This window comes from Arvicola amphibius, chromosome 1, assembly GCF_903992535.2.
Source record: "Arvicola amphibius chromosome 1, mArvAmp1.2, whole genome shotgun sequence".
NCBI classification, from domain to species: domain Eukaryota; kingdom Metazoa; phylum Chordata; class Mammalia; order Rodentia; family Cricetidae; genus Arvicola; species Arvicola amphibius.
Genome location: NC_052047.1, coordinates 16,698,531 through 16,714,566, shown reverse-complemented (window position 1 = coordinate 16,714,566; position 16,036 = coordinate 16,698,531). Strand labels below are relative to the sequence as shown.

At 43.5% G+C, this 16,036-nt stretch overlaps 1 long non-coding RNA gene across 1 annotated transcript; it reads left to right on the top strand.

Annotated features, from left to right (window-relative positions):
• The first annotated feature begins 2,976 nt into the window (after positions 1 to 2,976).
• On the top strand, positions 2,977 to 14,981 carry LOC119820604. Its single transcript, XR_005286524.1, has 3 exons — positions 2,977 to 3,027; positions 9,853 to 9,957; positions 14,811 to 14,981. It is a non-coding gene; the product is annotated as an uncharacterized LOC119820604 (long non-coding RNA).
• Positions 14,982 to 16,036: the final 1,055 nt, after the last annotated feature.

Genomic DNA, 16,036 nt, shown 5'->3' with positions numbered 1-16,036 from the left:
ATGATACTCCTAATACTCTGTGGGCATCGCCTAAAGTTCTTATCTCTCTCCATTAAGTGTGTCTACTGATGGTATTTTAGTACTGTACCCACCCGTGCTAGAATCTGGCAGCACTCCCACAAGGGTCTGTCATTTTGCCACTCACTGGAACTCTGTTACAGGTGGTGACTGACCAATCCTCTTCAATGACATAGGGTCGGGAGTTATCTATTCTGAGATGCTTCCTTGCAGAAATGAAAATGCACGCTTTTTGTACTACGGAAATTTGTGAATGAATACAAGCCTTTCTTTCAAGGTTCTCCCAGTCGCACAGCGTGGCAAACAGGTAGAGTATGGAAGCAAACTGTAGCGGAATTAGCAATTAGTTGCTGTAATAAAGTTTCCTTAGGATGCCATTGGACTTCAAAGGAAGGGCATTTCACACGCTTATGGAATGGAAGATGACAAGAGTTGACATCAAAGTTGGATTGTAAAGAAATAAAGATTAACAAAATAAAAGAGAGACTTGCTATCCAAAGCCCAGGGGAACCCCCCCCCCCCCAAGAGAACCTGGAGAAGTCAGTGAATTTCAAATGGTTTATAGCAGGGATTTGGGGCTGGCTGGTGGAGGTAGGAACAGTATGTGTGTGTTTTCTTTGTAGTGTTGGGCTCACACCCAAGGCCTTGGTCACGCTGGGTAAGAGCTCACCACAGAAGGTCATCTTTAGCCTGTATGTTTGAAGCACTTGGACACTATCTGGAAGAAGATGGAAGGGTTGCATATTGAGGTAGGAAGTGAAGAAAAGCAGATTTTAGAAATGCGGTGGATTCGAGGATGGACAGTAGAAAGATGAGCAGCCAGAGGTAGACAGAGGGCTGACACGGGAACTCAGAGGAAAGCAGGCCTAGCGTACGAGAGCGATGGCAAAAGCGGCATGGGCTGTCCCTGAAGAATCATACCCTGAGAGAGCTTTTTCTAAGTCCTCCAGCAACCTGGGAAAGGCTGCCAGGAAAAGCAGCCAGCGGCGGTGTTAGTGGGAAAAGCTCTAATCCTCCTTGTCCTAAAGGGGAAAAATAAATGGGCTCCTCAGGCTATGCCAGAGGATAATAAAATCTTTGGGAAGAAAAAAGTATTAAAGATTATTGAAAGATTCTAATTCAGCTTAATCCCCTTTACAGTATCCTCTGCCCAGTAGTGACTCCATCTATGGTGAACAATCCCAACAGTAAAGTAACAAGCCTGTATGCCCTAGGAAAAACATGAGGTTTTCTGGCAAGAAGGAGGGGGCGGAGTGGAGGAGGGAGAGGAGCCCGAGGGAGAATGGAGGGCTGTCCAATAAGACTCGCAAGTCCCGCTCCCAGGTGCTGCCTGGATTTTTCCATTGATGGCATCTCACTCTCAGCACGGAATTCATCTGTGATTTGAGGACAGATTTTACAATGGGGAAAGGAAGCGATTCCCTAAGGCACTTGTGGGGCCAGGAAGCAAAGCTTTTCTTCTCTCAGCCCCTCCCTACCCTAACATATCATAGGGTCTCAAATCTACCATTAGCATTTCTGAAGACATTAAGTCACATTAAGGTGTTAATGACCTATCAGACAGCCTTCATCCTGGCATAGGGACCCTAGGAATTACAGAACAACCGGCAAACGGTCCCTTGAAGAGATGCCCGGATTCCTAGCAATTGTCCCAGGGGGCTTAACTAAATGCATTGAGACCTAGAGTTTGTTCAAAATACTATTTCCAGAATTCCCTCTTGTATTATTTTGTCTCAGTGAATCCATTTTGGATTTCTGGGAGATTTTTGATATGTCGCTAAATTCAAGGACTGTTAACTGTGCTGCCTCATCGGCAGACCGCAAAACTCCTGTTTCACACAAACACAGGAAAGCAGTGTCTTCAGGCTGCACACAGCCGTCTTTGCTCATGTAGAGCACTCTCATGCTAACATCTCTGAGAGAGGTGCTACGGTTTTAAAAATTGGCACATCAGATGCCTGATGCAATGTGTGCTGACACGCAAAGATTCTTGAATACTTGTGCATGTAATGGAGTGTGTGTACTTGTTAGTGTGTATATGCAGGTGCCCCTTTGTACCTGTGTGTGGACGTCAGCTGCAGGGGAGGCAACGTGTGTGTATACCCTTAAAAAAGTCCGAGGAGTAGGCAGTGGCTTTTGAACCTGTTGCCAAGTAGTGCAAGGTTCAAAATGCTCAAGATGAGTTTAAGGGATGAACAGAAATTTTAAATGAATAAAACAAAAGATCTTTAGGGGCTGGAGAGATGGCTCAGTAGATAAGAGCAATGGCTGCTTATGCAGAGGACCTGAGTTCAATTCCGAGGACCCAAATGGTGGTTCACAGCTGCCTCTAACTCCAACTGCAAGGGACCCAGTGACCTTTCTGACCTCCAGGGTCACCAGGCACACACACTGCACACAGACAGACACGCAGGCAAAGCACCTGTGCATATAAAATAAGATATTTATTTGGCTGTTTTGTTTGGAGACAAAGTTTTACTATGTAGCCTTGGGTGGCCTAGAATTCACTATACAAATCAAACTAGCCCTGAATTCACAGAGCTCTGCCTGCTTCTACCACTGGATTGCTTAGATTAAGGATGTGGGCCACCGTGCCCATCAAATTACTTTTTAATTAAGTAATAAGTACTTGTTAATAATTCAGCATCTGCAGAACTTGCTAATTGGCTGCTTATTTAAAATACTATTACATTTTGTATATTTGGTATTATCCAACTTATAAAATGCTTAATGTAAGAGTTCAGATATGAATTCAAGAAAATGATCATGACATGTTATTGTCATCTTTCTCCAAGATCCCGACTAGCTAATTGATGGAGGAGAGTTATCTGTCTATGTTACTTTCATTGGTTAATTAATAAAGAAAACTGCTTTGGCCCTTTAAGAGAACAGAAAATTAGGTAGGCGGAGTAGACAGAACAGAATGCTGGGTAGCAGGAGTGGGGAGACGCTTCAGGCAGTCGCCATGCTTCTCCTCTCCAAGATGGATGTAGGTTAAGATCTCTCCTGGTAAGCCACACCTCGTGGTGCTACACAGATTACTAAATATGGGTTAAAGGAAGATGTGAGAATTAGCCAATAAGAGGCTGAAACAATGGGCCAGGCAGTATTTAAAAGAATACAGTTTCCGTGTAATTATTTTGGGTAAAGCTAGCCGGGTGGCGGGACACAGCCCCGCCGTTGTTTCTTCAACAGCTAGTGACTTGTATAGCATCATGTCTTCTGGTCTTCAGAGTAAGCTCGGCCGTGCCTTAGCTGCAGCCCTTTCCTACCACATAAATATGCATTCTTTTCATACTTTCATGCTCTGTGTTTATATGTTTATAGTCAGGATTACAAAGGTCTATTCAGTCCAGTCCTCAATCTTGTCATCACTAATAGAACAAGATAATGTACTTCCTCCTGTGCCCAAGATAATTTATAGTATCATTAGTCACATTCTAAGCAGGTTGTGTATCTTGAATCAGTATAAGCCTTTTAATTTTTTTTTACATTTGTTTATTGTGGGGGACACATTAAGAGGACAGCTTATAGGACTTCCTTCTCTTCTTCCACTGTGTTTGTCCTGGAGATTGAACTCAGGTCATCAGGCTTGGGTGTTGTTCCTTTGCCTGCTGAGCTTAGCCTTTATATTGGACTTTCAGTTTACAGGAAACACTGGGGTAGAAGAACAAGCTAACCGACCTGATGGGAAGCCACTGGACAAATTCCGAATGGGTATATTTTGTACAATATTTGGTCTCTTCAACAGATCCCCGTCAGGAAAGAGTACTGGAGGCAGGAGGACAATGTAGATTTAAAGAATGCCCAAATACCACTCCTTCACTGTTTCCTTGTGGTCTTTGGTAACTTGTTCTCACTCAGAACAATGGTGGGGGGAGTGCTGTGGTGAGCAGCCACCAGCACCTACATGAACACCGGCTCATGTGGGTCCCACCCTCCAGCAGTTGATCTTAGGTGTGCGCTTTGGAACCTGTCTTCTGTTCGGATCTCCCAAGACATGAAGAAGCTGAATGCTCATGCCCAGAAAAATAGCCATGTTCATGGTAAAAAAAAATCTTTGGGGGCTGGAGAGATGGCTCTGAGGTTAAGAGCACTGGCTGATCTTCCGGAGGTCCTGAGTTCAATTCCCAGCAACCACATGGTGGCTCACAACCATCTATAATGAGATCTGGTGCCCTCTTCTGGCCTGCAGGCATACAAGGAGACTGAACAGATGAACACTGTGTACACAATAAATAAATATTAAAAAAAAAAATCTTTGGTCAAAGGAGGTTGCCGGTGGATAAATTCTTCATGGGCTTCCCTAAAACTCATTTATTAGTTCTCTCAGCCTCCCAGAAGATGGCCCCAGAGGACCAAGCACTCAGTCATCCGTGACAGGAGTAGCATGTTCACAGTGGCCCCAAGCTCTGCACATTGGCACAAAGTGTAAAGGTGGAGGCCAAGACCCCACGCCCTGGAGGCTCTGAGTTGTCCAAAGATAAATGCATTTGAAAAACTTTCTCTAAACCAAGAGCATGGGGATGGTGTGCTTGAACACCATCAGCTAAGAAAGAGGTCTTCCTGGTTCCAGCTGTGCCATCACGGGAGGTGCTGCGCTCACGGTCCAAAGCTACCACCTACACCTTGGGCCTACAACAGAACCTGGCGTTGTCCACATGGCACTGGTTTTGAAGGAGTGGCAGGATCACTGAGGCTTTCAACAAGATTTTTAAGAAAAATCACAGAAGCCTGACTGTGGCAGGGTCAGAGACTCCCTTGAAGGACCGCCTGAACAACCTGTGTGACACAGTGTAGCCTAATATGCCCTGAGGACCCCGGAACGTTGAAGAGACCTCGTGTGTGTGCTGAGAAAAGCTACAGATGCTAAATGGGAGAGGCTGTCAGTGCTGCAGGTGGCAGTATGGCGGGCACAGGGCGGTGGCAGAACAGCAGGCACAGGACGGTGGCAGTACGGCGGGCACGGGGCGGTACCCATCCATTAAACACTTACAGGGTGACATCATGTACCTCTGATGCAAGATGTAAGCTTTAAATTCCAGTGTTTGCCATGCTGGGTTTTGGTCTCACCGTGGCCTAGTCTTTTCTGGCTTTTCTCCTGTTCCTCTCTTGAGAAAGGGAATGTTTGCCCTGTGCCATTGTGTATGGGGAGTATGTAACTTGCTTCTTGTTTGTATAGGGTAGCGTGGTTAAGATTTTGCCTTGAGTTTTAGAAGTGACTTTGAACCGTTTGGGCACAGCTAAGACTCTGCACTGCCCCTTAAGCCTTGTTTTTAAGTGCGGGTCCGTGTATGTGTGCACACGTGAGTACGGGTGCCCAGGAGTCTAGAAGAGGGCACGGGAGCTCCTAGAGCAGATTGCAAGTGGTTGTGAGTCACCTGAGACAGGTGTTGGAAACAGCTCAGGTACTCAGCAAGAGCAACACACGCCCTTGACAATTTAGCCATCTCTCTAGCTCACAGATTTTGCTAGAGAGAGAGAGAGAGAGAGAGAGAGAGAGAGAGAGAGAGAGAGAGAGAGAGATTCACTAATGACTGTCAAGCAGTAACTAACCTAGTTAAATAGAATCAAGATAAACTACCTAAAAATACATCTGTTTAGCTTTCCAAAATTTCTTATTAAGTCAATCCAAAGTTAATTAGAAAGTTAGTGAGGTGTGATCCTAGTATGAAATATGAAACTAAATTTGTATGAAAGAAATACCACTTTAACTTTTCTTCTTTTTTTACATTTACTATTTCATTTTATTTTTATGTGCATTGGTGTTTTGCCTATGTATATATGAGGATGTCAGATCCTGGAACTGGAGTTACAGCAGCTGTGAGCTGCCATGTGGGTGCTGGGAATTGAACCCAGGTCCTTTAGAAGTCAGTGCTGTTAACCACTGAGCCATCTCTCCAGCCCCTAACTTCTCTTCTTAAAGGGAATAGCATACTTAGTGAAGTCAAGAAAGCTTGCACAAAGCATTCATTGTCCTGATGGAGCACATCAATGTTATTATAACTCAGATTTCAGCCTCCCTTCAAGTCCGGACAAACAAAGCCAAATTTCAAATAGAAACATAGCCTTTCTGAAAAAACCAATTCAGCAGCCACGTGACAAAGAAGGATGGAGTGGGATGGGGCCAGGCATTGAAACAGAGTGGCAGGTAGTGGGGTTCTCTAGTCTTTGCATGATCTGATAGTGATTCTTACTTTAATTTCCAATCACTGACCTTGAAGAAGATAGTGAAGGAATGAGTGATTTAGCAGACATTTTCTGGAGATGGTTCTCTCTTTGCCAGGGATCCTTGGGAAGCTGGTCTCTTCAACTCTGAACTGTCTCTCTGAGATGAGAAATATACATGGAATCAGCCCAAGTTACAAAACTAATACAATGTTTTGAACAGGAATTAGGCCCAACGATCCTTTGATGTGTGGCTGCTTCTGTGCTCCTCAATGATATGTGATATGATATCAGGTGTAAATGCTGGCCTGGCTGATCTCAGACGTCACAGGTCTTCATACGTAAACAAAAAACTTTCAGAGAAAGCAAGCGAGGCAGGCAAAGAAAGTCATCTGATCATGTGGGTTCACTCTTAATATTTTGTGTACATGGTAATTATTATGCAGGATAAACTTGCCATAACAATTTTTTTAAAAATTACAGTGACTTAAACCGGGCATGGTGGCACATGCCTTTGATCTTCAGCACTGGGAGTGGGGACTGGGGGGGGGCAGAGGCAGGTGGTTCTCTGTGAGTTGGAGGTCAGCCAAGTCTACAAAGAGAGAGTTCCAGGATGGCCAAGGCTGTTACACAAAGAAACCCTGTCTTGAAAAACCAAAACTAAAAATAAATAAATAAAGTAAAATGCCATGACTTAACCGGGAGAGACATCTCATTGAATAGTTCAGAGATGGATGGTTCTGGGCTGGTAGGGAGTTTCCACCATATTCAACATATGGTTCTGGTCTCTGGGCCCAGGCTAGGTTTGCTTTGGCATCCCACTCAGAGCACAGGAAAAAAATGAGTAAATGACAGCCCAGATTTTGAGGGTCTTATTTCGGGTTGTTTGCTTGTTTTTTGAGACAGAGTATCCTTGTGTAGTTCATGCTAAAGCTAATTTCTTTAATGGTGTGGGAAGTCCACTTGTCTATGTGTTGCTTTTATTGGTTAATGAATAAAGAAACTGTCATGGGCCTGCACAGGGCAGACTAAAGGTAGTAGGGGAAAACTAAATTGAATGCTGGGAGAAAGAAGGCAGAATCAGAGAGAAGCCATGGAGTCCCACCAGAGACAGACACTGGATAGAACCTTGCCAGTAAGCCACAGCCATGTGGCAATACACAGATTAATGGAGATGGGCTAGTTTAGCATGTAAGAGCTAGCCAATAAGAAGCTAGAGCTAATAGGCCAAGCAGTGATTTAGTTAATACAGTTTCTGTATGGTTATTTCAGGTCTGGGAAGCTGGAAACAAACAAGCAGCCTCATACTACACTAGAAGGAAAATATCTAATGGTGACAGAAATCATTTCTGCTCCTATTCCATTGGCCAGAACTTAAGACAGATGGCCCCAGAAAGCTGTAGTAGTCTGGTTAGGTGGCACAGCAAAAATTACAGTGCTGTTATGAAAAGACTGAACTATCATTAGTCTGGGTGTCTGAAAGTTAGATGTACACAAAAGTGATAATCAGAGCTGGGACGGGGGTGGGGTAGGGAGAGCTTAGACGTAGGGTATTTGAACAGCATACACATGGCCCTAGGTTTGATCTCCAGCACACAATAAAAATTCATTCATGTTATCTTGCATATTAATTACATTTGCAGCCTACAGTTTCCCAGTCTTGATGACTCCTACTATGGAAGGCGGTGTAGTTTATAGTAATGAGACAATGTGATAGAGATTCTTCACATGGCAGTGGGACAGAAAGAATGTGCTAGAATCAGGGGCCAGGCCTAATATCCTGGAGCTGCAGATGGTTCAGGGTTAAGAGCTTGTGCTGCTCTTCCAGAGGACACAGGTTCGATCCTGAGCACCCATGTCAAATGGCTTAAAATGATATGAACAACCCCCCCCCAACTCATATACACGTAATTTAAAAGCTTTTTGTTTGTTTGTTCGTTTGTTTGTTTTTCGTATTAAACAAAACTGAACCAGTGAGATGGAAAAGTACTTGCAGACCAACATAAAAACCCGAGGACCTGAGTTCAAGTCCCAGAAATCATCTGGTGTAAGGAGAGTACTGTTATCCCCAGGTCCTGACCTTTACAGTCATGGGGTACACCCCTTCGCACAATGAAGAAACATAAAGATTTTTTTAAAAAGAAAAACTAGCATACTAAGATATTTATGACAAAATACATTCTCCAGAAAGATAATAGAATTCTATATAACGTGTTTATTTGCATATCAGTATTTTGGGCTGTTACACAGAGAAACCCTGTCTCAAAAAAGATAAACAAAACAATTTAAAAAAATCTTTAGATAACACAGAATCACACTCTCAGATCCTGTGGGAGGTACTGATAGTTGTTAACTCAATGGCTGTGGGGACAAATGGCAGACCCAAAATTAAAGGGGGGGTACGTGTGTAGAAATTAAGATGGACCTCTAACTGTTTCTAAGAACAAAGCTCCCCAGTTTCCCTGTCCCCGTGCTCTATGTGGCAACCTTGGGGACATGTGTCCTCTGTCACAGTTACTGTCACGGGATTGGTTTGCTTGCTATTTACCTAAATCTTCTCTGGGTCATCTCCATCCCTCTTGGGGCCAAGGGCTGGTTCCTCCCCGGAGGACTGTGTGGTTACTGTGGATAGGCCTGAAAGCTGCCTTGTTCCCTGTGATATCCTGGGGTCAACTGTCACTGTTTTGGCCACAGCTGCTCAAAGAGAGCTTACATAATCACGGAAGCACATGGCAGTATGGACTAAGATTGGAAAGAGACCCCAGGCTTCAGGAAAAGAAATGAACTAATATATATATGTTTTTCTGCCCTGCATGTAACTTCTGCCAATACTCTGGCAAGGCTCTCCATATCATTTAATTCTCACTACAACTCTGTAACTCAGATGATATTGTTCTGGTTTTATGATAAAAAAAATGTTAGCCCCTCTGATATACCACCTAGTAAGAAGCAATCTGAGTCCAGCTCTGTTCAGCTCACATGAAATCAGTCTGTCCCAGAGCATTTTATTATTGAAGAAGTTGGCTTTTAAGTGAAAAAAAAAAAAGCATCATATGACATTAACTCACATATTAAGAAAATGCCTTTTAAATTTACCTTATTAAATGGGATATTGCTCATCACTCCCCCTCCCCCCCAGGGCTCATGGACCTTCATGGAAGGGGCAGTAGAAAGTCAGAGCCAGTGGGTGGGGAGGTGTCTAAGCTATTTTTCTGTTTCTGTGGTGAAATACCACGATCAAGACAACCTACAGGAGAGAGGGTTTAGTCAGCAGCATCTCTCATCTCTAACCAACAGGCGCACATGTCTCTCATCCCTCAATTATAATAAAACAAAAATATTCCTAGACATTGCCAATGTCTCCAGGAGGCAAAAAAAAATCACCTTTTGGAGATATTTTAAAGGAAAACTTCAGATGAAAATCCCACTTTGAGATTTCAAATACCTAAAATTATTGTGGGAAAACCTGTCTGGAGAAACAAATAAACAAAAAACAAAAAAAAAAAAAAAAAGAAGGAAATGTTGGTAAGGATGCGAGAGAAAGGAACTCTTACACACTGCTGGTGGGGAAAAAAACTGATATAGCCGCTATGGAAATCAGTGTGGATGTTTTTCAAAAAACTAAAAATAGAACCCAGCTGTACACTCCTTTGTATATCTCCACAGGGCCCACTCAACACACCACAGAGATACGTGTGTCTCAGTGCTTACTGCTGCACTGATCACAGTAGCCAGGAAACGGAGGCCACCTGGATGCCCATCAACAGATGAGTATGTAAAGAAAATGTGGGCTTAGACACCATCGAATTTTATGGCAGGATGAAAAAAAAATGAAATGTTGACATTTGCAAAAACGTGGATGAAACTAGAGATCATTATATTAAGCAAAATAAACCGAACTTGGGACAACAAACACCACCTGTTTCCTCACGTGGGGACTCTACATTTTAATCTGTTAATGTGTATGATAATGTGTATGAACTCATCCCCCTGTGTGTGTAGGTCATGAAAGTACAAAGGGGCTACACCACTGCCCCTTGCTTCCTAGTCAATAAATCTTTCTGAATGAATGAAAAAAAAAAGGGAGGAGAGAAAAAAGGGCCATGAATGAGAGGAGAAACAGATCCTGAAGGATGGGGAAAGGGAGAGAAAAAGACATGTGAGATGAAAACATCTTCTGTACATCAGGACGTCTTGCTTTATCTAATTTGATCTTCCTACCTACCAAATGCTGAGTGCTATTATTTATCTCTTTTTGTGGACTGAAGAAATGAGATCAGCAGTTTCACCTGTCCAGCGTTGTAATCTGTCTTCTCACTGCCTGTTTCAAATTCTGTACTGGTTGCTTTGTTTTATGCCTGTTTTCTATCTGGAGAGAACGTATGGTTGTGCGTTTGTGTTAGTAGGGTTCAGTATGCTTCATCTTCTGCTGTAGAAGCTGAGAGGGAAGAAGCAGGGTCCTATGGCCCAGGTGTTGGAGTCAGTGGAAACTGGAGCCCAGCAACACTTAGATCCATTCACAGAAACCCGCAGAAACATCCCTCAGGGGTCCAGACCAATCTTTGACTGAAGATGCCTGTTGTACTTTGTGGTTGTACCTGGAGGGAATCCCTTGGTTTCTATCTGCCTTCAGATTCCTGCTGATCTGTGAACTCCACGAAACTGCATACATAGATGTATCCCTGTTTGAACTCATATATGTATACACACATTCTTATTTTTAATTTTGTTGTTTGTCTTTCCTTCCCACTTCCTTTCTTCTTTGCTTTTCTTTTTCTTTTCTTTTCTTTCTTTCTTTTTCTTTTTTTTTAGGTAGTGGTCTGGAACTAACAGAGATTTTCCTGCTTCTACTTGGAGAGCTTAGATTAAAGACATGTGCTGTAATGCCAGGCCCTGTTTCTATCTCTTGCAACCAAAAGCTCTAACTATATAAGTATTGGTCAAAACTTTTAAGCCATACAAAATCCCATCTTATTTTCTTAATTGTCTCTCTTTTCCATATATCCTCGGTTTCTGAGGTTGATTGAAAAAGAAAATGTCCCCCATAGGGAGTGACACTAGTAGGATGTGTGGCCTTGGAGGAAGTGTGTCACTGTGGAGGCAGGCTTTAAGGTCTCTAATGTTCAGCCTACACCCAGTGACACAGATCACTTCCTGTTGGCTGCAGGTCAAGATGTAGGACTCTCAGCTCTTTCTCCAGCACCATGTCTGCCTACATGCTATCATGTCCTGCCATGATAAAAATGGACTAATGATGTGGGATTCCCCTCTGTATGCTGCGAATACCATAGGTTAATAAAGAAACTTTCTTGAGCCTGTGATAGGGTAGAGCAGAGCTAGGCAGGGAAAATTAAACTGAATGCTGGAAGAAAGGAGGCAGAGTCAGAGAGAAGCCATGTAGCCCCACCAGAGACAGACTCTGGGAACTTTACCTGGTAAGCCACATCCACATGGTGATACACAGATTACTAGAAATGGGTTGAATTAATATGTAAGTGTTAGCCAATAAGAAGCTAGAGCTAATGGGCCAAACAGTGATTTAAATAATAGAGTTTCTGTGAGATTATTTCAGGGCTGAGCAGCAGGGAACCAACAAGTGACCTCATTACTACAGACTAAACTTCTGGAAGTGTAAGCCAGACCCAACTAAATGTTTTCCTTTATAAGAGTTTCCAAGGTCATGGTGTCTCTTCACAGCAATAGAAACCCTAAGACCATTCTAATCTGTGATTATTATCATGTCCCAAGCCTGCTGATGTGGTCTGGATGTCCCCCTAAGACTAATGTTGAAATTTTATTCCACTGTAACAGCATTAAGAGGTGGAACCCTTAAGGGATGACTGGGTAAGGAGGCTCTGCCCTTACGCATGGAGTAATGCCAGTGTGGTAGCGGTAGGAGTGAGTTCCTGATAAAAAGGACAGGTTTAGCCGCCTTTCTTTTCTGTCTTGAATGTCCTCACTTGCCCTTCTGCTCCATTATGACTTGCACTTCCCAGACATCAGGGATGTAAGCTAAATCAGCTTCTACTTTTCATCAGTTACTCGGCCTATTTGTGTTTTAGCAGTAAACATATGCTCCATGCCTATCCAGAATGCTATGAGACCCACCCAAGGAGACAAATACTTTCTGAACAGTATTTATTTATCATTTGTTTGTACACATGTATGTGAGTGCCTTGGCACATGTGTAGCGGTCAGAGGACTGCTGTGGTAATCAATTCTTCCCTTCCATGATATGCACTGTGGCAACTGAATTCATTAGGCTTGATTGACAGCAGGCAGCTTTCCTGTGGAGACATCTCACTGGCCCATTAAAAAATTCTTATTGTTATCATTTATAATGCTGGTGACCCCTGGTGACCCCTGGTGACCCAAGGCTGGCCTCACAAGGGGTGGTGGCTGGTAACCTGAGGCCTTAGTGGGTCTCCTGGCAGAGGGAGGTGGAGGAGAAGAGAGGCAGAAGCTGCCTCTCCAGAAAGGAGAGAGAGAGAGAGAGAGAGAGAGAGAGAGAGAGGAGAGAGGAGAGAGAAGGAGAGCGCTGTATATCACTTGGGGACCTGCAGCATTTTACTTAAACCATAGCAGTCTTAATTAGGTTTCTATTGCTGTGGTGAAACACCATGACCAAAATCAAGTTGGGAAGAAAAGGGTTTGCTTGGCTCACACTTCCACATTGCTGTTCATCACTGAAGGAAGTCAGGACAGGAACTCAAACAGGGCAGAAACCTGGAGGAAGGAGCTGATACAGAGAGCATGGATGGGTGCTGCTGACGGACTTGTTCCCCACGGCTTGCTCAGCCTGCCTTCTTATAAAACCCAGGACCACCGATCCAGGAATGGCACCACCCACAGAGGGCTGGACCCTCCCTCAACAAGTACTAATTAGGAAAATGCTCTACAGGTTTGCCTACAGCCTGATCTAACGGAGGCATCTTCTCAGCTGAGGCTCGCTCCTCTGGGATCACTGTCCCTTGTATCAAGTTGACATAAAACTGTCCCCGCACAGTTACTATAGCATATTCCAAGTCTCTTAAGCTGTTAGGTCCCCCTTATCATATAAAATCTAATAAATACTGTAAAGCAGACAGATGTGAAGTTCCCCTCGGCGGCCTTTGAGTCTGGTGTTGGGGACAGAGAAGGACTTCACTCCGTGTTTTCACCCACAGCGCCTGCTGTTCTAGAGCCCAGGTCTTCTGAAAATCTGCTCTCCCCATCGGAATTATACCCAATGAATCAGCACCTCTGTTTCCCCCTGGCCAAAGTTCAATCAGACTCAAGTGTCATGCAGTGGAGCATCCAGTGCAATGAATAATGAAACCTGGCAGGCACTTCTCCCACTCCACTCCAATCGTCTATCGAGAGCATTTGGCTCGCTTGACATAGCAGTGTTTTAGTACCAACCAGATACCCTTTGCCATTTGTGCTTCTGTCCGAGGCAAAACAAAGAAACACATAATCCAGGCATTCCTCCCTGACAATATAAAGGAAATGTGAATTAAACAGAATGCTTGTCATCCCAGTACTTAGGAGATGGAGTCCGCACAAAAGTCAGGAGTTCAAGGTCACCCTCAGTTACAGGAGATGTTCCAGACCAGCCTAGACTAACTACATGACACACTGTCTCAAACAAGAACAGAAGCAAACACATAGACAAAGAAAATGCTATTTTATTTCTTAAAAAGTGATTGAAAGTGATAGGAGAATATCTTTTAATATAATCCATCATCACAGTTTCTGTGTTGTTGTTTAAGGTAGCCCCAGCTGGCCCAAAATATCCTATGAAGTACGGATTAGTCTCAAACTCCCACTCCCACTTCAGCCTTCCGAGTGCTAGGATTACAAGCATGTGCCACCATATCCAGATTGCAAGCAGCATTCATTGAAAAGACAAACAAAACCCTGTGGCTCCTCGCTGTTCATTCAGCCAAGCACAGGACATTAGCCAGGGTATAAAATTAGCAATGCTTTTTGTCTTAGGCAGATCCAAATAACTTCTGATGATCTCTGCCCTTTACTTAATATCTACTAGCACAGCTGGGCGGTGGGGCCGCATGCTTTTAATCCCAACATTCAGGAGGCAGACACAGGTGGATCTCTGTGAGTTCAAGACCAGTCTGGTCTACAGAGCGAGTTTCAGGATTGGCTTCATAGTTACTGAAAAAAGAAGAAGAAGAGCCGGGCGGTGGTGGCGCACGCCTTTAATCCCAGCACTCGGGAGGCAGAGGCAGGTGGATCTCTGTGAGTTCGAGGCCAGCCTGGTCTACAAGGGCTAGTTCCAGGACAGGCTCTAAAAAAGCTGCAGAGAAACCCTGTCTCGAAAAACCAAAAAAAAAAAAAAGAAGAAGAAGGAGGGGGGGGGGGAAGGAGGAGGAGGAGGAAGAGGAAGAGGAAGAAGAAGAGGAGGAAGAGGAAGAGGAAGAAATAAAGAAAAAGAAAGAAAGAAAGAAAGAAAGAAAGAAAGAAAGAAAGGAAGAAAGAGCTACTAGCACAGTTTTCTAAATTCTTTACCGGCAGACTCGTGGAATACTTTTCTTTCTTCTTTCTATAAAGAAAATACTGTAAAGACAAAAGCTAAGGAACTGTATAATCTCACCACAGGTAACAATGAGTGGTTTACTTTGCAGATGGAAGAATGGAGCCTTGGGCTAAGGAAAACAGAAAGTCTCCAGGAGCCTGGAAATGTGAGACAAAGGCACCTCTCCTAGTGCCCCAGATGGAACACAGCCCTGAGAAAGCCTGGATTTTAGCACAGTCTGTCCCATTTCTGCTTTGGACCTCCAGAATTTTGAGACAATAAATTTAGGTTGTTTTAGGATACAAGTGTACAGTATTTTTTTATATCACCAATAAGAAACTGATGTCAAACTTTATGAAGCCTAAGCTATGGCAAAACACCATACACTTATGCTGTATGCTTATTTTAAAATACATTTCAAGAGCTGGAGAGACAGATCAGTGCTTAAAAACACTGGCTGCTCTTCTAGAGAACCTGACTTTGATTCCCAGCACCTACCTCCGCAGTTCACACTGCCTGTAACTCCAGGTCCAGGGGATCTGACATCCACTCTGGCTTCCTTGGTCACTAAAAGCATATGGCTTACAGAGACACACATAAGTAAAAATAATAAAAATAGACCTTTAATTTTATTCCAGTATTAGCACCCCTCCTTTTTGGTTGGCATATAAAATACACAGCAAAGGGTTCATTCTGATGTTTCATGTCATTGTCTGTTGCTCATATTCCCCCTCCCCCATAGCGCTCCTGCCCCCTCCCTCATCCCCGAGATCCCCTTTCTCCCTCCAAATAGTTCTATTTTTTAGTACTGGTAGTATTCAATTATTGTATTTGGCCTCTTATATTTGAGGAAGAATATTTTGGGAAATCTGACATTGGTATGCAAATTTTAGAATGCTGATCTGGGAAAGTATGCCCTCCATGCAGCAATTATAGGGCACGTGTGAGGGCCTAGCCTCGATCCCCAGTATGACAATGGCAACCAATTCACAGTGCTTTATGATAACCTGAAGTTTCATATTTAAAAATAAAAGCTGGTTTCACAGAGAAAGCTCACAAGGCTTCCACCCGAGACGAAGAACTACAGGCAGCTAAAGCATGCCGAGAGTGGGAGAAACAGTGTTCTCCAGAGAAGAACACACCAGTTGGTTATCCGATACCAAAGGGTCAGCCCTGAAAACATACATGTGCACTTAATATTACGTGGACTGAGCAGGTTATATTTATATACTTAGGAATTTATATTATGTATATGTAACAATAACGAAAGAAAAAGAGGCCATGAATTTGGGACATGGGATGAGTGGCAGGGAAGAAAGAAAAGAGGGAAATGAT